Raw genomic sequence first — 18,847 nt, 5'->3', positions numbered from 1 at the left:
TTGTCATTTAATTAGTACTTTGAGATGGAAATTTGGGAAAAAATATAGAAACTTCATAAACCACAAATTGAGGATTTGAAGGTCGAGTTGTGATCGGAATTGGCTAATTTTGGTACGAGTGGACTTGTGAGTGAATGGGTGTTCATATTTTATGACTTTTATCCGATTTCGAGACGTGGGCCCGGGAGAATTTTGGGGCGATTTTTTAATTTCTTGTTTTAGCTTTGATTTCATTAATTAGATTAATTCCTTATAGTTGTATTTATGGTATGTAATTGATTTTGGCTAGATTTGGGCCATTCGAAGACGGATATTCATGGTCAAGGTATTGTTACTGATTGATTGAGCTTGGTTCGAGGTAAGTATCTTGTCTAACCTTGTGTGGGGCATTTTTCCTTAGGATTTGAGTCTTCTATGTTGATTGTAGTCCATGTACGCGAGGTGACGAGTGCGTGCTCACACTTATTTGTGGAAAGTTGGCCTTTTATGGTTCTTAGGTCCTTATATTCACTAAGTATGAAGTTGTTCTTGATATGATTAAGTTCCTATTTGCTAGATTCACCTCTACATGCTTTAATTAGAATTAATTGCTTCAGGATTCACTCTTATTGCCTATTTGACTCTTATTTTATTTAACTAAAGATTTTACCTTTTCTATTGTCATGCTATCTTTTCATAACTGCTTATCTTTATTTGAAATTATATTATCTCATTCTATAATTGTTCAGTATTAATTGAGGTTATGATTATCTTTCCGCTGCTTATTCTTAATTGAATTGTTGAATATCCTTCGTAATTTCTCAACCTTAAAAGAAATTTAGATATCCTATATCTTAGTCGACTGGTTTTATTTGAAATTATTTGACTCGTGTTAGCTTCCTTGTTGTTGAAATGTATGTTGTGGGATCATTGCCACATATTAGTTTTCCCTTGTTGAGCTGTTTTCTTTATGCCTGGCATTCTTTACTGTGGTTATTTCTTGTGAATTGGTTCTACCGTTTCTTATGATTTAAAGTTCTTGAGTTGATTACTTACACTACAACAAAAAGGGTATTTAGCGGCAATACAAAACGACTTTAGCGGCAATAACAATAGCCGCTATATCGTTTACCGGCCACTGGCATTTAGCCGCTGATGTTGGAGTCGGCAAAGCCTTTTGCGGCCTTTCTGACAAAAGCTGGTAAAATATATGATTTATTGCCGCTAGAAAGAATTGACTTTAACGGTAATTGTTTGCGGCAATTATGATGGCTGCTAAACCCCAATATAAAAACGGCTAATTTATGCTCATTTAGCGTCCTATTATATAGCCTCTAAATTTAAAATAATTGCCGCTAAAAGTTCATATCTTTAACGGCAATTATTTTGTGGCAATTAGAATTGCAATAGTATCCCTGCTGACAAATTCTTAGTTTGCCCTTTTAGCGTCCATTTCAATGGCTGATATATTCAACTAAATTGTCGCTAAAAAGCTATCTTTAACAATAATTATTTTTAGCGCTAAAAGTCACAAGCTGTAATGGAAATAATTTAGGCACCATTAATAATAGTTACTACATTCGTCTAGAATATGTTCCAAACAACAAAATATATTAATATTAATTCAAAAATATAATATACCTTACTAAATCTTAACAAACAAAAGGAAGTATTAATAAAAAAATCAATGTCACATTAACTTAAAAAATAAACTTATATTGTTTGAACTGAATAGCTAATGTTATTATATAATTAATCCTGACGAATGACAGTCTTCAAATAATTTCCGCAACTTTTTATCATATTTAAATCTTCCACCCGCTAAATTATTGAACATCAGAGTGTGTGACCTGAAATTATAAAAAAAACTGTGTCAAAAGATAAAATATAATATGAAAAAACATATTGAAGACTCCATCATTGTCTGTTTGTATATTCTTTTTCAGCCAACTCCCTCACCTAACATTTATTAGCAGAAACAACTAGATGGATTAATAGGCGAGCAAAATGGATTTGCAAATAATGAAAGAGAGATTCTTTCTTTGTATTAACCGAGGGGAACAAAAAAAAATCAAAAGCAGAATATTAGCTTGGAGAAGTGAAAGGAAGCTGCGTGCCAAGTTCATTAGCAAATGTTATAGTCGCCAAGTTCTTTTCCTTAAACATAGATACTAGAATATGCTTCCTTAAACAAGTTCTTTTGCTTACATGCACAATAACCTCGACAAAACCTTAGCCATAGGCATATTGTATGTGTCACAAATAGTTAAAATTACTCTAGAAACTATAGTCAACTTAAGAATAATTGTTTCTGATAAGAACCTAAACATAACTACAATTCCAAGACTAAGTTCTATGGACCAGTACAACAAGATACTCATAAAACCTTCACACGACTGATATGAAGCTATGTCCAAATATGATACCTACCGCAGGATATAAAACATTTTAGCTAGTAGAGATGAGCTACATGAATCTTCTATATCAATATAAGTTTTGTATAAAGTTCCCTGAAAACAAAAAATACTTTAATTCCAACAAATGAGATGCTGCCTTTATTTTTTAGCTACGTACGAGAATTTATTAAATTATAAGGCTTTCGATATTAGTTTCTAGTATATCAGCAGGTCATGTCCTCCTTGAAATTTTGCTTTTAGTAATCACATTATATACTATGAAAAAATAGCCACAAGAAGCAAGGACAAGTTTACTACATATCATTCTGATACCCATGTAAGTCATTCTAAAATCAAGTAAAATCTACACAACAAAGGGAAGAGTTACACTAGTATATGACTAGTACAGATTCTTTCAATTGCAAAAAAGAGATACAATATCTTAAAAATTCACCTCCCTTGACATAGTCCATATGAGAGTAAAAGACCTTTTGAATTAAAGGATATATCTATATCATGGATTCTTTCTATGTGTAACTTACCTCTCAAAACAAGTTTGATAGTTTACTAAGGTTCACTTTCTCTATTCTTTCTATTGGTAAACCATGTGTCTATAGACTTCATTTCTACTCAAGCTCCTTCCTTAATCGATATTTACCAACATCTACTCTCAAGAAATGCAAATGCGTTATTCAGTTGGTGGAGGCTCACATTTACCCAGCAAAGACACAACGTACTTGTTGTGATTGACATTTAGATTTAAGGCTATCGGTTTGCCAACCATCCCAAGAGTTCAAGCAGGCAAATATGATTAAAGGTAGAAAGTAATGTCCATTTAACTGAATAAATAAATAATCTTTTCACTATGTAGTAATACATTGATAATTAAAACTCTTGTAACTTTCCTTTTTGTAAGAACAATATGTGTGATGCATTATGTCCTGAATTGTATTTCTGTTTGTGTTCTTTTTAGAGGTGAGAAGGCATTTTGCAACAGTGGTTGTAGATATAAAGAAATATCTTGGAAGAGGGAATGGATAAACCAGAGACTGATAATGTTTATGGTATTATTTCCTGATAGTAATTGAGTCACTTAAGGATGATGGCAAGTTTTATCTGTAGCAGCAACTTGCAAAAAGAAGTGAAGGTGTTGAGACTTGAGTGACTAGATTTGCATTGGCATCAAATATGCAAATCTAGTAGTTACAACTTGTTCAAGGAGATCATTCTTTAAATGAGACAGGTAAGCAATATCCTTTCCACTGCTGCATAAATCACACGAAATTTCCAAATATACGGTCATAATTTTACAAAAGCTTTTCCAGTTTATTTTATTCCAAGGCAAGAAAGAAGTGTTGTCAACTGGAGGAGGAGTCCGTATAACTAAGAAGTTCACTGGCATAGGCATAGCAAAGGAAAAAATACATTTTTGTAGTAATATTAACTTATGCTTGAGAAAAATGTTACTACAAATTACAACAGAAAGTTGGATGGTAAAGATGTAGTAGGTGATTATGGTATCTGACAGTATTCACTATTATCACAACCTTACGACATCAACAACCGTGGAAAAAGGAAATATATATATGTAACGACCCGACCGGTCGTTTTGAGCAATTATGTTCCTTTCAACTATTTGAAGTCTTGAATAACTTCCTACGAGGTATTATGACTTGTGTGAATTGTCGGTTTTGGTTTTAAAGTATTTCGGAGTTAGCTTGGAAGGATGAATTTTCATGTTGGAAGCTTAAGTTGAAATAGTTGACCGGATATTGACTTATGAGTAAACGACCTCGGAATTTAATTTTGATGATCTCAATAGCTCCGTATGGTGATTTCGGACTTAGGAGCGTGTCCGAAAAATTATTTGGAGGTCCGTAGTGGAATTAGGCTTGAAATGCCGAAAAATTTAATTTTGGGAAGTTTGGCCAAGAGGTTGACTTTTTGATATCGAGGTCGAAATCTGATTCTGGAAATTTGAATAGCTTCGTTATGTCATTTATGACTTTTGTGCAAAATTTGAAGTCATTCCGGATTAATTTGATATGTTTCAGCACAAGATATAGAATTTGAAAGTTCAAAGTTCATAAATTTTGATTTGAGGTGCGAACACCGCAGGTGCAAAGAAATCATCGCGGGTGCGAAGACTGCAGGCGCGAAAAAATCACCGCGGGCGCGAAGACCGCAGGTGCGAAGAAATCACCGCGGGTGCGAAAATCCTGGACAGAATATTAAAAACAGAGGGGTTCCAAGTTTTGGCCATTTTTGGGCCTTCAAACACGGTTTTTGGGGCGATTTTGAGAGAGAATTCAAGGGAAACTTGAGGTAAGTCACTTGTGATCATTTCTACTCCATAATATTGAATTATCATCGAATAATCCGACTAGATTACATGTTTTTGAGGTGTAAATCGGGGGTTTGAACTTAGGGATTTGAAAATAAGATTTGAAGATTTGGAGGTCGAGTTGAGGTCAGATTTTGGTAAAATTAGTATGGTTAGACTCGTGGTTGAATGGGCTTCTGGATTTTATAACTTTTATCGAATTCTGAGACGTGGCCCCCACAGGTGATTTTTGGGGCGTAATTTTGGATTTTTGGAAAATATTAATATTTTGATATGAAATTAATTCCTATAATTTTTGTGGGCTGAATCAAATTAATTGTGACTAGATTCGAGCTGTTTAGAAGTTGATACGCGCAGAATGGAATTTCTGGAGCATTCTTAGCTTGCTCGACATTGGATTTTGCTTGTTCGAGGTAAGTAACTCTTCTAATCTTGGAGTTGAGGGTATGAACCCTGAATATATGTATTTTGTGAATTGTTGGGAGGTGACGTACATGCTAGTTGAAGGGCGTGTGGGCGTGCACTATAGAAATTGTGACATAATTGTTTCTGTGAAATTTTGTAGTTAAATGATCTTGGCATTTTCCATGTGTTTTATGAGTTAAAGAAATTGAGCTGAAAAGCATATTAAAAATCATGTTGAGGCTATGTGCCAGTATTATTGGGACCCACAGAGGTCATATTGCTGTGAATTATTTATTTAAATTAAAAATTCATACTCAGTCATATTCATTTCATTGCATATCATATCTCAGTCTCTGTTGTTATTTATTGATGCATCATATCATCATTTTTGGGCTATTCTCATGACATTGTGAGCCCGTGAGAGAGAGACTGAGAGATTGATGACTGAGGGAGGCCGAGGGCCTGGTTGTGAGGATATTTTGGGATCGGGCTGCACGCCGCAGCATGCCATGTTGGCTTTATATATATTATTACTATTATATGGATTGGGGATGCCCGCCTGCAGCAGGACTTATTGGCTTATTATGGCACGTGAGTTGTCCGTGCGGATTCTGATATGATATTATAGAACGTGAGTTGTCCGTGCAGATTATAGCGCTTGGGCTGTAGGAGCCCCTCCGGAGTCTGTACACACCCCTAGTGAGCGCAGGTACCTACTGAGTGCGAGTGCCGAGTGACTGTAACGACCCGGCCGGTCATTTTGAGAATTAGAGCCCCGATCCCCTAATATCTGCTTTCCCCATATTTGTTTCTGCTTTTGGGACAGGCCGGAGTGATTGGTTATGGAATTCAGAGAGTTTTGGGACACTTAGTCCCTAGTTGTGAGTTTAAGCCTTAGAGTTTGGACCGTAGTCGGAACTGTGTGAAGACAGATCCGGAATGAAATTCCGTCGACTCCGTTAGCTCCGTTGAGTGATTTTGGGGTTAGGAGCGCGGCCGGAATGTGTTTTGGAAGTCTGTAGTAGATTTAGGCTTGAATTGGCGAAAGTTAGTTTTTCGGCAATTTCGGCCGATAGTGAAAATTTTGATATCGAGCTCGGAATGGAATTCCGAAAGTGGTTGTAGGTTCATAGTGTCATTTGTGATCTGTGTGTAAAATTTGATGTCATTCGGACTAGATTTGACGTGTTTCGGCGTCATTTGTAGAATTTGGAAAATTTTAAATTCTTAGGCTTGAATCCGTGCTTAATTCATGATTTTGGTGTTGTTCGATGTGGTTTGAAGGCTCGACTAAGTTCGTATGGTGTTTTAGGATTGGTTGGTATGTTTGGTCGAGGTCCCGGAGGCTTCGGGTGTGTTTCGGATGCTTAACGGAATGAAGTTGTACTTAAGAAAAAACTGGTGCCTTTGCTGGTTCTGGTGTTTCGCACCTGCGGAAGGGAGGCCGCAGGTGCGAGATCCGCAGGTGCGGAGGGAGTGCGCAGATGCGGAACTGGTGGGGCTGGTGATGGAGCGCAGGTGCGCAAGTTTGACCCCACTTGCGTGCCCGCAGGTGCGAAGCGTGGGCGCAGGTGCGGAGCCAGGCTGACTTAGTGAAATGCGCAGATGCGCCGATTTGGACCGCAGGTGCGAGGAATTGCCCGCAGATGCAGACCCAGCCCGGATAAGTGACCTTCGCACCTGCGATGATATTTCCGCAGGTGCGTGACCGCAGATGCGGCCCCATGAGCGCAGGTGTGGAAATCGCTGGGTTGAAGAGGCAACTTCGAGGGTTCATCCCTCATTTTTCACCAATTCAATTTAGAGCTCGGTGGGACACAATTTCTCGAGAGATTTTGAAGGAGAACTATTGGGTAACTAATTCTAACTCTATTTTGATCATAATACATTAATCTATTATTGTTTTCCTCGTCTAATTAAGGAAATTGAGGGTAGAAGTTTGAAAATGGGGGAAAAGGTTCCCCAATTGAAAATCTGAGATTTGAATGGGAATTTGACGTCGGATTTAGATGATTTTTGTTCGAATGAACTCGTGAGTGAATGGGTGTTCATAATTTGTAATTTTACCCGATTCCGAGACGTGGGCCCGGGGAGACTTTTTGGGCGTTTTTTCTAATTTCACGCTTTAGCTTCGAATTAATTAGCTAAATTAGTTACTTGTAGTTATATTTACATAATGCAATTAATTTGAATAGATTCGGGCCATGTGGAGTCGGATACTCGTGGGAAGAACATGATATCGAGTTGATTTGAGCGATTCGAGGTAAGTGGCTTGACTAACCTAGTGTTGGGGACTTTTCCCTTAAGATGTTTGATATTAATTGATGTGTGGGCGTCATGTACGTGAGATGACGAGTACGTATATGGGCTATTATTGCAAAAATCCCATTTTTCCTTTCTAAATCATAAACTGTTTTCCCTTATTAAATTTCACTAATACGTTGAATAGTTTAGCTTAGATTAGAGAAGCATGCTTACGTGTTTTAACTGTCTATTTGACATTCTGTGCGCCATGCTTAGTTAAGTCCCTACTTTCCTTATCTGTGTTCAGTATAAACCGTATAACTCGATGACATACCTGCCATTTCATCTTGCGTTGCATATTTAAATTGGGACTACGGACGTATTCCGGGAGATCCCCCTGTCTTGCATATTTATTTTGGGACTACGAACGTATTCCGGGAGATCCTCCAGCACTGTATATTTACTTTGGGACTAAGGACGTATTTCGAGAGATCCCCCAGCACTGTATATTTACTTTGGGACTACAGACGTATTCCGGGAGATCCCCCTGTACTGCATATTCATTTGAAACTAAGGGACGGTATCCCGGGAGATTTCCCACTGTGTTTACCTTCTTCTAAGCCGAGGGCTCCCTTAACTGTTAAACTTTCGAGAATTTCTTTAACTGTGTTACCGTAAATTTATTGTTTAATTTATTATATTTACTCCGGTAGGGCCTTGACCTGACCTCGTCACTACTCGACCGAGGTTAGGCTTGGCACTTACTAGGTACCATTGTGGTGTACTCATGCCCTTCCCTGCACATATTTTTGTATGCAGATCCAGGTGCGAGCTCTCAGCCTCGGGGTTGGTGCGTGCTGCTGATTTTAGGAGACTTCAAGGTACTACTGCTTGCGTCCGCCGATCTTCGGAGTGCCCTTCTACTCCCTCGCCTAGAGACTTTCTTTATTATCTTCAGACTTTTGTATAGAGCTACATAGATTATAGCAGCTTGTGACTTAGTGATGTTCCGGGTCTTGGAAAATTATTTTGTATATGCCGAGTGGTACTACTCTTGGCTATTCACAGTATGTTATTGATCTTTAAAAATATTGTGTTTTCTTTATATTTTTCGTAATCTTAGGCTTACCTAGTCGTAAAGACTAGGTGCCATCACGACACCTTACGGAGGGTTAATTTGGGTCGTGACAAGTTGGTATCAGAGCACTAGGTTCATAGGAGTCGCGAGTCACAAGCCGGTTTATTAGAGTCTCGCGGATCGGTGCGGAGACGTCCGTACTTATCTTCGGGAGGCTATGTAACTGTTAAGAACAATCATATTTCTTTGATTTCCTTGTCGTGCGAGTTATTGACATCAAATATTCTAAGATTCTATTCTATTCTTTCTCACAGATGGTGAGGACCCGTACTGGCAGGACCGAGGATCAGGCACCCGAGCCCCCTATCAGAGCCGCCAGAGGTCGGGGTCGGGGTAGAGGACGACCACGTGGTGCAGCCCGAGCACCTGCGAGAGCTGCGTCAGAGGAGCCCCCAGCAGTTCCAGCTGGAGGGCCAGCACCGGAGATCCCTATTGCTACTCCAGCCTCCGGGAGACTTTAGCTCAGTTCATGAGCACGTTCAGCACTCTGGCTCAGGCTGGACTATTTCCAATAGCTCCCGCTACATCTCAGGCCGGGGGAGGGGCACAGACTCCCGCAGCCCGCACTCCTGAGCAGAGGGTCCAGGTTGATCAGGCCCTAGAGTATATTCCTATGCCCCCAGTGGCTCCGGTTCAACATGAGATCAAGGTAGCTGCTTCTGAGGCAAAGCAACTCAGACTTGAGAGGTACAAGAAGTACCACCCACCTACTTTCAGCAAACTAGCTTCAGATGATGCTCTGGGTTTTCTTGAGGAGTGTCATCGTATTCTTCGCACTATGGGCATTGTGGAGACGAGTGAGGTTTCGTTCACCGCTTTCCAGCTGAGGGGAGCAACATATCAGTGGTGGCGTGCCTATGATCTGAGTAGTCCGGACGAGGCAGCCTCACTCACTTGGACTCAGTTTTCAGAGATGTTCTATATTCCTCAGAGCCTCAGGGATGCTTGGCGCGCAGAGTTTGAGCAGTTGCGTCAGGGTGTTATGACTGTGTCGGAGTATGCAGTCCGTTTCGGTGAGTTAGCTCGCCATGCACCGGCTCTGGTTGCTACAGTCAGAGAGAGGGTTCGTCGCTTCATTGAGAGACTCCACCCCAGTATTCGGACCAGTATGGCCAGGGAATTGGAGATGGGCATCACTTATTAGCAGGCAGTGAGCATTGCCAGGAGAGTGGAGGGCATGTTTGCCCAGGACAGAGAGGAGAGAGAGGCCAAGAGGTCTCGAGAGACTGGTCATTATTCAGGAGCTCGTGCACCAACAGCACGCTATGGTAGGGGTTTTGTGAGTCTCCATGTTCATTCAGCTCTTCTAGCAGCCAGCGGTGTTCCAGCTCCTCCTAGACCTCAGGAGCCCTATTATGCACCGCCAGTATCCAGTATGCCTCCTACTCGAGATGCTATTACCGGCCAGTCCAGCAGGCCAGGTCTGAGTCAGTCTCAGCCGTCGCGTTCTCCGAGGGGTTGTTTTGAGTGTGGTGACACTCATCACATGGTTAGAGATTGCACTAGAGCCAGGAGGGGTACACCTTCACAGACTTATCAGCCTCCACGTGCTCCACCGGGTCCTCCGTCCATTCTTCCAGCACCAGCTGCCACCCCACCTCCTCAGCCAACTCGAGGTGGAGGTTTGGGAGGTCGAGGTCGCCCTAGAGGGGGAGGCCAGGCCAGGTACTATGCCCTTCCAGCCCGTTCAGAGGCCGTTGCTTCAGATTCAGTCATCGCAGGTATCGTCCCTGTCTATCATAGGGATGCATCAGTATTATTTGACCCAGGCTCTACGTATTCATATGTGTCTTCTTATTTTGCTCCACATTTGGGGATATCTCGGGATTCTTTGAGTTCCCCTGTTTATGTATCTACTCCCGTGGGAGATTCTCTCGTTGTGGACCGCATATATCGGTCGTGTTTGATTGCTCTTAGTGGTTTTGAGACCAGAGCTGATTTGTTATTACTCAGTATGGTAGTTTTTGATGTTATCTTGGGCATGGACTGGTTGTCGCCCCATTATGCTATTCTTGATTGTCACGCTAAGACCGTGACGCTGGCTATACTAGACTTGCCGAGATTAGAGTGGAGAGGTACCTTAGAGTATACTCCCCGTAGGGTCATTTCATTTCTTAAGGCTCGGCGAATGGTTGAGAAGGGGTGTGATGCGTATTTGGCCTATGTGAGAGATGTCAGTATTGATACACCTACAATTGAGTCAGTTCCAGTAGTGAGGGACTTTCCAGATGTGTTTCCAGCTGATTTTCCGGGCATGCCGCCCGACAGAGATATTGATTTTGGCATTGATTTGTTGCCGGGCACTCATCCCATTTATATTTCTCCCTACCGTATGGCTCCTCCTGAGTTGAAGGAGTTGAAGGAGCAGTTGCAGGAGTTGCTTGATAAGGGTTTCATCAGGCCCAGTGTATCACCTTGGGGTGCTCCGGTCTTATTTGTGAAGAAGAAGGATGGTTCTATGTGTATGTGTATTGATTATCGGCAGTTGAATAAGGTTACAGTGAAGAACAGATATCATTCGCCTCGCATCGATGATTTATTTGATCAGTTACAGGGTGCCAGGGTGTTTTCCAAGATTGATTTACGTTCTGGCTATCATCAGTTGAAGATTCGGGAGCCGGACATCCCGAAGACTGCTTTCAGGACCAGATATGGTCACTATGAGTTTCTTGTCATGTCATTTGGGTTGACCAATGCCCCAGCAGCCTTTATGCATTTGATGCACATTGTGTTCCGGCCTTATCTTGATTCCTTCGTCATTGTGTTTATTGACGACATCCTGGTATATTCCCGGTCTCGGGAAGATCATGAGCAACACTTGAGGACCGTGCTTCAGACTTATAGGGAGAAGAAATTGTATGCAAAATTTTCTAAGTGTGAATTCTGGCTTGATTCAATGGCATTCTTAGGCCACATAGTGTCTTGTGATGGGATCAAGGTAGATCCGAAGAAGGTGGAGGCAGTGCAGAGTTGGCCCAGACCGTCATCAGCTACGGAGATCCGCAGTTTCCTTGGTTCGACGGGGTATTACCGTCGCTTTGTGGGGGGATTTTCATCCATTCCAGCACCTATGACCAGGCTGACCTAGAAGGGTGTTCCGTTCAGGTGGACCGAGGTGTGTGAGGAGAGCTTTCAGAAGCTCAAGACAGCTTTGACTACAGCCCCAGTATTAGTATTGCCTACAGGTTCGGGGTTCTACACTGTCTATTGTGATGCCTCGAGGATTGTCCTTGGAGCGGTATTGATGCAGGACGGTAGGGTGATTGCCTACGCGTCTAGACAGTTGAAGGTGCATGAGAAGAATTATCCGGTTCATGATCTCGAGTTAGCAGCTATTGTTCACGCCCTGAAGATCTGGCGTCATTATTTATACGGTGTTCCCTGTGAGATTTACACTGATCACCGGAGTTTGCAGCACTTATTCAGGCAGAAGGACCTTAATTTGCTTCAGCGTAGGTGGTTGGAGCTACTTAAAGACTATGATATCACTATATTATACCACCCGGGAAAGCCAATGTAGTGGCCGACGCCTTGAGTCGCCGGGCAGAGAGTTTGGGGAGTTTGGCATATCTTCCGGAAGTTGAGAAGCCCTTAGCCTTGGATGGTCAGGCCTTAGCCAGTCAGTTCGTGAGGTTGGATATTTCAGAGCCTAGCCGAGTATTAGCTTGTGTGGTTGCTCGGTCTTCTCTTTATGACCGTATCAGGGAGTGCCAGCATGATGATCCTCATCTTCTAATTCTTCAGGATAGGGTTCGGCGAGGTGATGCCAGAGATGTGACTATTGGTGATGACGGTGTGATGAGGATGCAGGGCCGGATATGTGTGCCCAATGTAGATGGACTTCGGGAGTTGATTCTCAAGGAGGCCCACAGCTCGCGGTACTCCATTCATCCCGGTGCCACGAAGATGTACCAGGATTTGAGACAGCACTACTGGTGGGGGAGGATGAAGAAGTATATAGTTGGGTTTGTGACCAAGTGTCTCAACTGTCAGCAGGTCAAATATGAGCACCAGAGGCCGGGTGGATTACTTCAGAGGTTAGAGATCCCAAAGTGGAAGTGGGAGCAGATCACCATGGACTTTGTAGTTGGACTTCCACGGACTTTGAGAAGGTTCGATGCTATTTGGGTGATCGTGGATCGGCTGACCAAGTCAGCTCATTTTATTCCAGTGTTGACCACTTATTCTTCTGAGAGGTTGGCTGAGATTTATATCAGAGAGATTGTCCGTCTTCATGGTATTCTAGTATCCATCATTTCAGACAGAGGTACACAGTTCACATCACGGTTTTGGAGAGTCGTACAGCAGGAGTTGGGTACTAGGGTGGAGTTGAGCACAACCTTTCACCCTCAGACGAACGGGCAGTCCGAGCGCACGATTCAGATTCTTGAGGATAAGCTCTGTGCCTGTGTGATGGAGTTCGGAGGGTCATGGGACCAATACTTGCCACTTGCAGAGTTCGCTTACAACAACAGCTACCAGTCTAGCATTCAGATGGCACCGTATGAGGCTTTGTATGGTAGGCGGTGCCGGTCCCCTGTGGGATGGTTTGAGCCGGGCGAGGCCCGATTGTTGGGTACAGATTTGGTCCAGGATGCCCTGGATAAGGTGAAGGTGATTCAGGAGAGACTTCGCACAGCCCAGTCCAGGCAGAAGAGTTATGCGGGCCGGAAGGTTCGTGACTTGGCATTTATGGTTGGTGAGCGGGTCTTTCTTCGGGTATCGCCTATGAAGGGCGTCATGAGGTTCGGGAAGAAGGGCAAGCTGAGCCCGAGGTTCATTGGTCCTTTTGAGATATTGCGGCGAGTTGGGGAGGTTGCTTATGAGCTTGCCTTGCCTCTCAGCCTAGCAGGAGTTCACCCGGTATTCCACGTGTCTATGCTCCAGAAGTATCACGGTGATCCGACTCATGTATTGGATTTCAGCTCAGTCCAGTTGGACAAAGATCTATCTTATGTTGAGGAGCCAGTAGCTATTTTGGACAGGCAGGTTAGAAAGCTCAGGTCAAAGAATATTGCTTCAGTAAAGGTCCAGTTGAGGGGTCAGCCGGTCAAGAAGGCGACTTGGGAGACCGAGCAGGATATGTGCAGCCAGTACCCTCATCTTTTCACAGTTCAGTTATGTCTTTATACTCGTTCGAGGACGAACGATTGTTTTAAGAGGGGGAGGATGTAACGACCCAGCCGGTCGTTTTGAGAATTAGAGCCCTGATCCTCTAATATCTGCTTTCCCCATATTTGTTTATGTTTTTGAGACTGGCCGGAGTGATTGGTTTTGGAATTCAGAGAGTTTTGGGACACTTAGTCCCTAGCTGTGAGTTTAAGCCTTAGAGTCTGGACCGTAATCGGAACTGTGTGAAGACGGATCCGGAATGGAATTCTGTCGTCTCCGTTAGCTCCGTTGAGTGATTTTGGGGTTAGAAGCGTGTCCGCAATGTGTTTTGGAGGTCTGTAGTAGATTTAGGCTTGAATTGGCGAAAGTTAGTTTTTCGGCGATTTCGGCCGAGAGTAAAAATTTTGATATCGAGCTCGGAATGGAATTGAGAAAGTGGATGTAGGTTCGTAGTGTCATTTGTGACCTGTGTGTAAAATTTGAGGTCATTCGGACTAGATTTGACGTGTTTCGGCGTCGTTTGTAGAATTTGAAAAATTTTAAATTCTTAGGCTTGAATCCGTGCTTAATTCATGATTTTGGTGTTATTCGATGTGGTTTGAAGGCACGGCTAAGTTCGTATGGTGTTTTAGGATTGGTTGATATGTTTGGTTGAGGTCCCGGGGGCCTCGGGTGTGTTTCGGATGCTTAACGGAATGAATTTGGACTTAAGAAAAATCTGGTGCCTTTGCTGGTTCTGGTGTTTCACGCCTGCGGAAGGGAGGCCGCAGGTGCGGAGGGAGTGCACAGATGCGGAACTGATGGGGCTTGTGATGGAGCGTAGGTGCGCAAGTTTGACCGCACCTGCGAGCCCGCAGGTGCGAAGCGTGGGCGCAGGTGCGGAGCCTGACTGCCTTAGTGAAATGCGCAGATGCGCCGATTTGGACCGCAGGTACGAAGAATTGCCCGCAGATGCGGCCCCAGCACGGATAAGTGATTTTTGCACCTGCGATGATTTTTTCGCAGGTGGGTGATCGCAGATGCGGCCCCATGAGCGCAGGTGCGGAAATCGCTGGGTTGAAGATGCAGCTTCGAGGGTTCATCCCTCATTTTTCACCAATTCGATTTAGAGCTAGGTGGGAGACGATTTCTCGAGGGATTTTGAAGGAGAACTATTGGGTAACTAATTCTAACTCTATTTTGATCATAATACATTAATCTATTATTGTTTTTCTCGTCTAATTAAGGAATTTGAGGGTAGAAGTTTGGAAATGGGGGAAAAGGTACCCCAATTGAAAATATGAGATTTTAATGGGAATTTGACGTCGGATTTAGATGATTTTTGTTCGAATGAACTCGTGAGTGAATGGGTGTTCACCTGACCTCATCACTACTCGACCGAGGTTAGGCTTGGCACTTACTGGGTACCATTGTGATGTACTCATGCCCTTCCCTGCACATGTTTTCGTGTGCAGATCCAGGTGCGAGCTATCAGCCTCAGGGTTAGTGCGTGCTGCTGATTTTAGGAGACTTCAAGGTACTACTGCTTGCGTCCGCAGATTCTTCGGAGTCCCCTTCTACTCCCTCGCCTAGAGACTTTCTTTATTATCTTCAGACTTTTGTATAGAGCTACATAGATTATTGCAGCTTGTGACTTAGTGATATTCCGGGTCTTGGAAATATTTTTTGTATATGCCGAGTGGTACTACTCTTGGCTATTCACAGTATGTTGTTGATCTTTAAAAATGTTGTGTTTTCTTTATATTTTTCGTAATCTTAGGCTTACCTAGTCGTAAAGACTATGTGCCATCACGACACTTTACGGAGAGTTAATTTGGGTCGTGACAAGTGACTGGGAGGCATGAGTGATTGTGAGGTATGCCCGAGTGGCATGAGTGATTGTGAGGTATGTCCGAGTGGCATGAGTGACTGTGAGGTATGCCCGAGAGGCATGAGTGACTGTGAGGTTTGCCCGAGGGGCTGTATATGAGTGATGTTCTGCCCGAGGGGCTGTTTATGATTTTATCACTGAGTTGCATCGCATTGGCATGCACACATGACATACAGGCATATAGATGTATTTTCCTCATGCTGTACAACATCACATCATTCATGATTTCTCATACATTTTTACAGATGGGCATAGTGATGCATTTGTTTTACACAGGTTATCCGGAAGGAAAATGAAACATCTTATTTATTATTGAAAAGATTTTGGGAGAAATTATTATTTTCAAACTATTCATATTTTTGGCAACTTCGGCAAACGATTTGGGTTTTCACTGATGTATTTGAAAGGAAGAACTATTATTTTTGAAATCATGATTTGGCTGAGCATTTTATCTCTGAGTTAATTCTGGTATTATTTGCTTTATGTTGTTATGGACTGTTGTGGACTATTGCTTATGGACCCGACCTTGGTGGAAGCTCGTCACTACTTTCAACCTACAGCTAGGTTTGTTACTTACTCAGTACATGAGGTCGGTTGTACTGATATTATACTTCTACACATTGCGTGCAGATGTTGGCTGTTGTTGTTGCTGTGCTCGATGGTTGCGGAACTTGAAGATGTACCTGCATTCCTTTTGTAGCTGCCTCTTGTTCAGGGTAGACTTAGATTTATAAAAGCCATGTTTATGTATTATTCAAACAGACTATGTATTTATTTCATTTCCGCTTTGTATACTCTATTCTTAGAAGCTCATGATTTGTACTACCAGTTCTTGGGAATTGTATAAGACTGAGACATTTATTCACTTAAATTGCTTTAATAATTATTATTGAAATTTGATAGTTGGTAATTGGCTTACCTAACGGGTTGGGTTAGGTGCCATCACGACTAGTTAAATTTTGGGTCGTGACAATATAAAAGCAAGAAGCATCCAAGGAAAGCACAAATACAACAACAAATTAATAAAAATCAAGGAGATACACTCAAACAGTAGAAAACACAAACAGTAGCGCCGAAGGATAAAGATGAGTATTACCGTGAGAAGGAAAAGTATTTTCAGCAACACTAGGTATCCTTGATGTTTGTGGTACTCGTTCATGGCTACTGTTGGCGTCAGGAACCTGATAAATATTAACACACTAGTTAACAATACTTTTATAGGATTAAAATTTCGTAAAAATATCTAAAACTTATAAACTCGAGTTACCTGTTCAGTTGAGGTGCCATTGATATTTTGACGCATAGGTTCACTAGGAGCATATTTGCGCATGAATTATCTCACTAGGAGTAATTCTGATTGCATCATCTCACTTGTTGTATGCCATCCTTTTTTCTAGCACCAATGAGTATAAGTTCACAGCTTAAATTTAAATAGCATTAAAGATTAGAGAATCATGACCTAACACCTATTACTCAAGACATGCATCCTAACAGATCCTTTTACATACAAACACATTGATCCAAATTCATCATATGACAAAGCCAGAATAACTATGCTTTAAAAAAGACACGGTTCTAATCTAATAACTGACTAAAATCCCAATAAAATGCAACTTTCACCACTTAAAAAATCAAAGAACATTAAAGCATTACCAAATCCAAAAGACGACTTAAACCTGGTATAATTTCAGGATAATCATTAATAATGAAGTTTATTATGATGCAATCAACACTATTTAAAATAAACAAAACCCATCATATGGATTCCAGACTAAACGACCCTATTGTGATTGGAAAATCTAAATAAACTTTATTATAATGCAATTTTTCTCAAAAAAAACATACGAAGTACATACAGAAATCAATTCACCCACTAAAGAACACTAGCAAACTGTACACTAAAACACGCACATTTTATCCTATATGGCCACTAGCATAGTCAAGAAAAATAAAAAAGTTGATAATAAACCTCAAAACAGATGTTACAGACCCTCCAGTCCAGATTCAACAGAATTTTATGTAATCCTTTATTTTATTAGTTCCTTGGGGAAGAGTTTTACCTAATTTATCTTATTCAAGTACTGAATTATACTAAGAGCATATAAATATTAAGCACAATTGATGGAAAATCTAACTACCCAGTTCACCTTTTTCATACACACTCCGTTCCAAAATTATTTTTTCTTTTATCACATTTGAATTCCAAATTAGATCGAAATTTCATATTTTTTCACTAATGGATTTCACAATTGTCATAACATAATGACCGAAAAAGTGTTCAACGTGAAGTTTCATTTGATATTTGAGAAGTTAATTTGTATAAAAGAAATTGGGATGGAGAAATAACACAGCAGGGTTAAGGATATAGCACCAAAACAAATATATCACAGTAAGAAAAAAGTAACAAACCAAATCAAACTTCTGATTATCAACAAGAGGGCGAAAAGTTACACCCATCAACTTCAAGAAGAAAGCAGTATTACGTATTTACAAAATCTAAAAAATTTAAAATTTAGAGACACGATAAGATAATCAACATCTTAATAAATTGCCAATTTAGACTATATCCATAATTTGCCCAGGCATCAAAATTAAATATTCCTATTATTCCCTTTTTAATAAAAGTTATTCTAGTAAGTAGTAATTTGGATGTTGAGCTTTGCATCTGATATTGATTTTAATGAATAATTTGATATTGGGATCAAATGTTGATGATTCTCGGATTGGTTGAGTTGGCCTTTTAAGTATTGAGTCAACATATTGGTCAAAAGGTTGAATCTTTCTGTTGTCATAATAATAGAACCCTAAATTCCAAAAGATAGAGACAGGGATAGAAAGTGCATATAGAGAAATTGAGATCTAGAAATAGAGATATAGAGAGGAATCAAAATCATATCTACAACCTGGAAGAATTTTGTTTGTTGAAGGCCAAATTGCAATGGTACGTTTTCTTACTTCAGCAACTTTGCAAAGCTTATGGAGGCTTCACCGTAATAGTTGAAGGCCGCACAATGAGATATATTTTTTTTAAGGAAAATCGAGTGGTAAATTATATCAGAGGGAAAATATTAAGAGGGGAAACTAAATTGGAAGGAAGAGGATAAGTTAAAACCAAAGTTTTGCGGGCTATTCTCTTAAATTTCTACTAAATATATATTTATTGCTGGCTAATATTCTTTGGCTGCTAATATTTTGCCTTCATTTAATACTTTAGCGGCAATTAAGTTATTGTCACTAAATAATTGCTGCTAAAATCACTTTTTGATGTAGTGACGCTATGAGATTGAGACTTTTCCCATTTTCACTTAGAGGGAAAGCTTTGGACTGGCTCGAGAGGCCACCCAACCACTCCATACACA

General features: G+C 41.2%; 1 long non-coding RNA gene across 1 annotated transcript; it reads right to left on the bottom strand.

Annotated features, from left to right (window-relative positions):
• Nucleotides 1–1,571: 1,571 nt before the first annotated feature.
• Nucleotides 1,572–18,614, bottom strand: LOC107796909 (uncharacterized). Its single transcript, XR_012707033.1, has 4 exons — nt 18,392–18,614; nt 16,756–16,881; nt 16,585–16,669; nt 1,572–1,829 (listed from the first exon to the last, which is right to left on the bottom strand). It is a non-coding gene; the product is annotated as an uncharacterized LOC107796909 (long non-coding RNA).
• Between the last annotated feature and the right edge of the window lie 233 nt (nt 18,615–18,847).

The sequence above is a fragment of the Nicotiana tabacum genome, unplaced genomic scaffold, assembly GCF_000715075.1.
Source record: "Nicotiana tabacum cultivar K326 unplaced genomic scaffold, ASM71507v2 Un00001, whole genome shotgun sequence".
Lineage (NCBI taxonomy): Eukaryota > Viridiplantae > Streptophyta > Magnoliopsida > Solanales > Solanaceae > Nicotiana > Nicotiana tabacum.
Note: the sequence above shows the minus strand (reverse complement) of the source record. Positions and strands in the feature narration are given on the sequence as shown.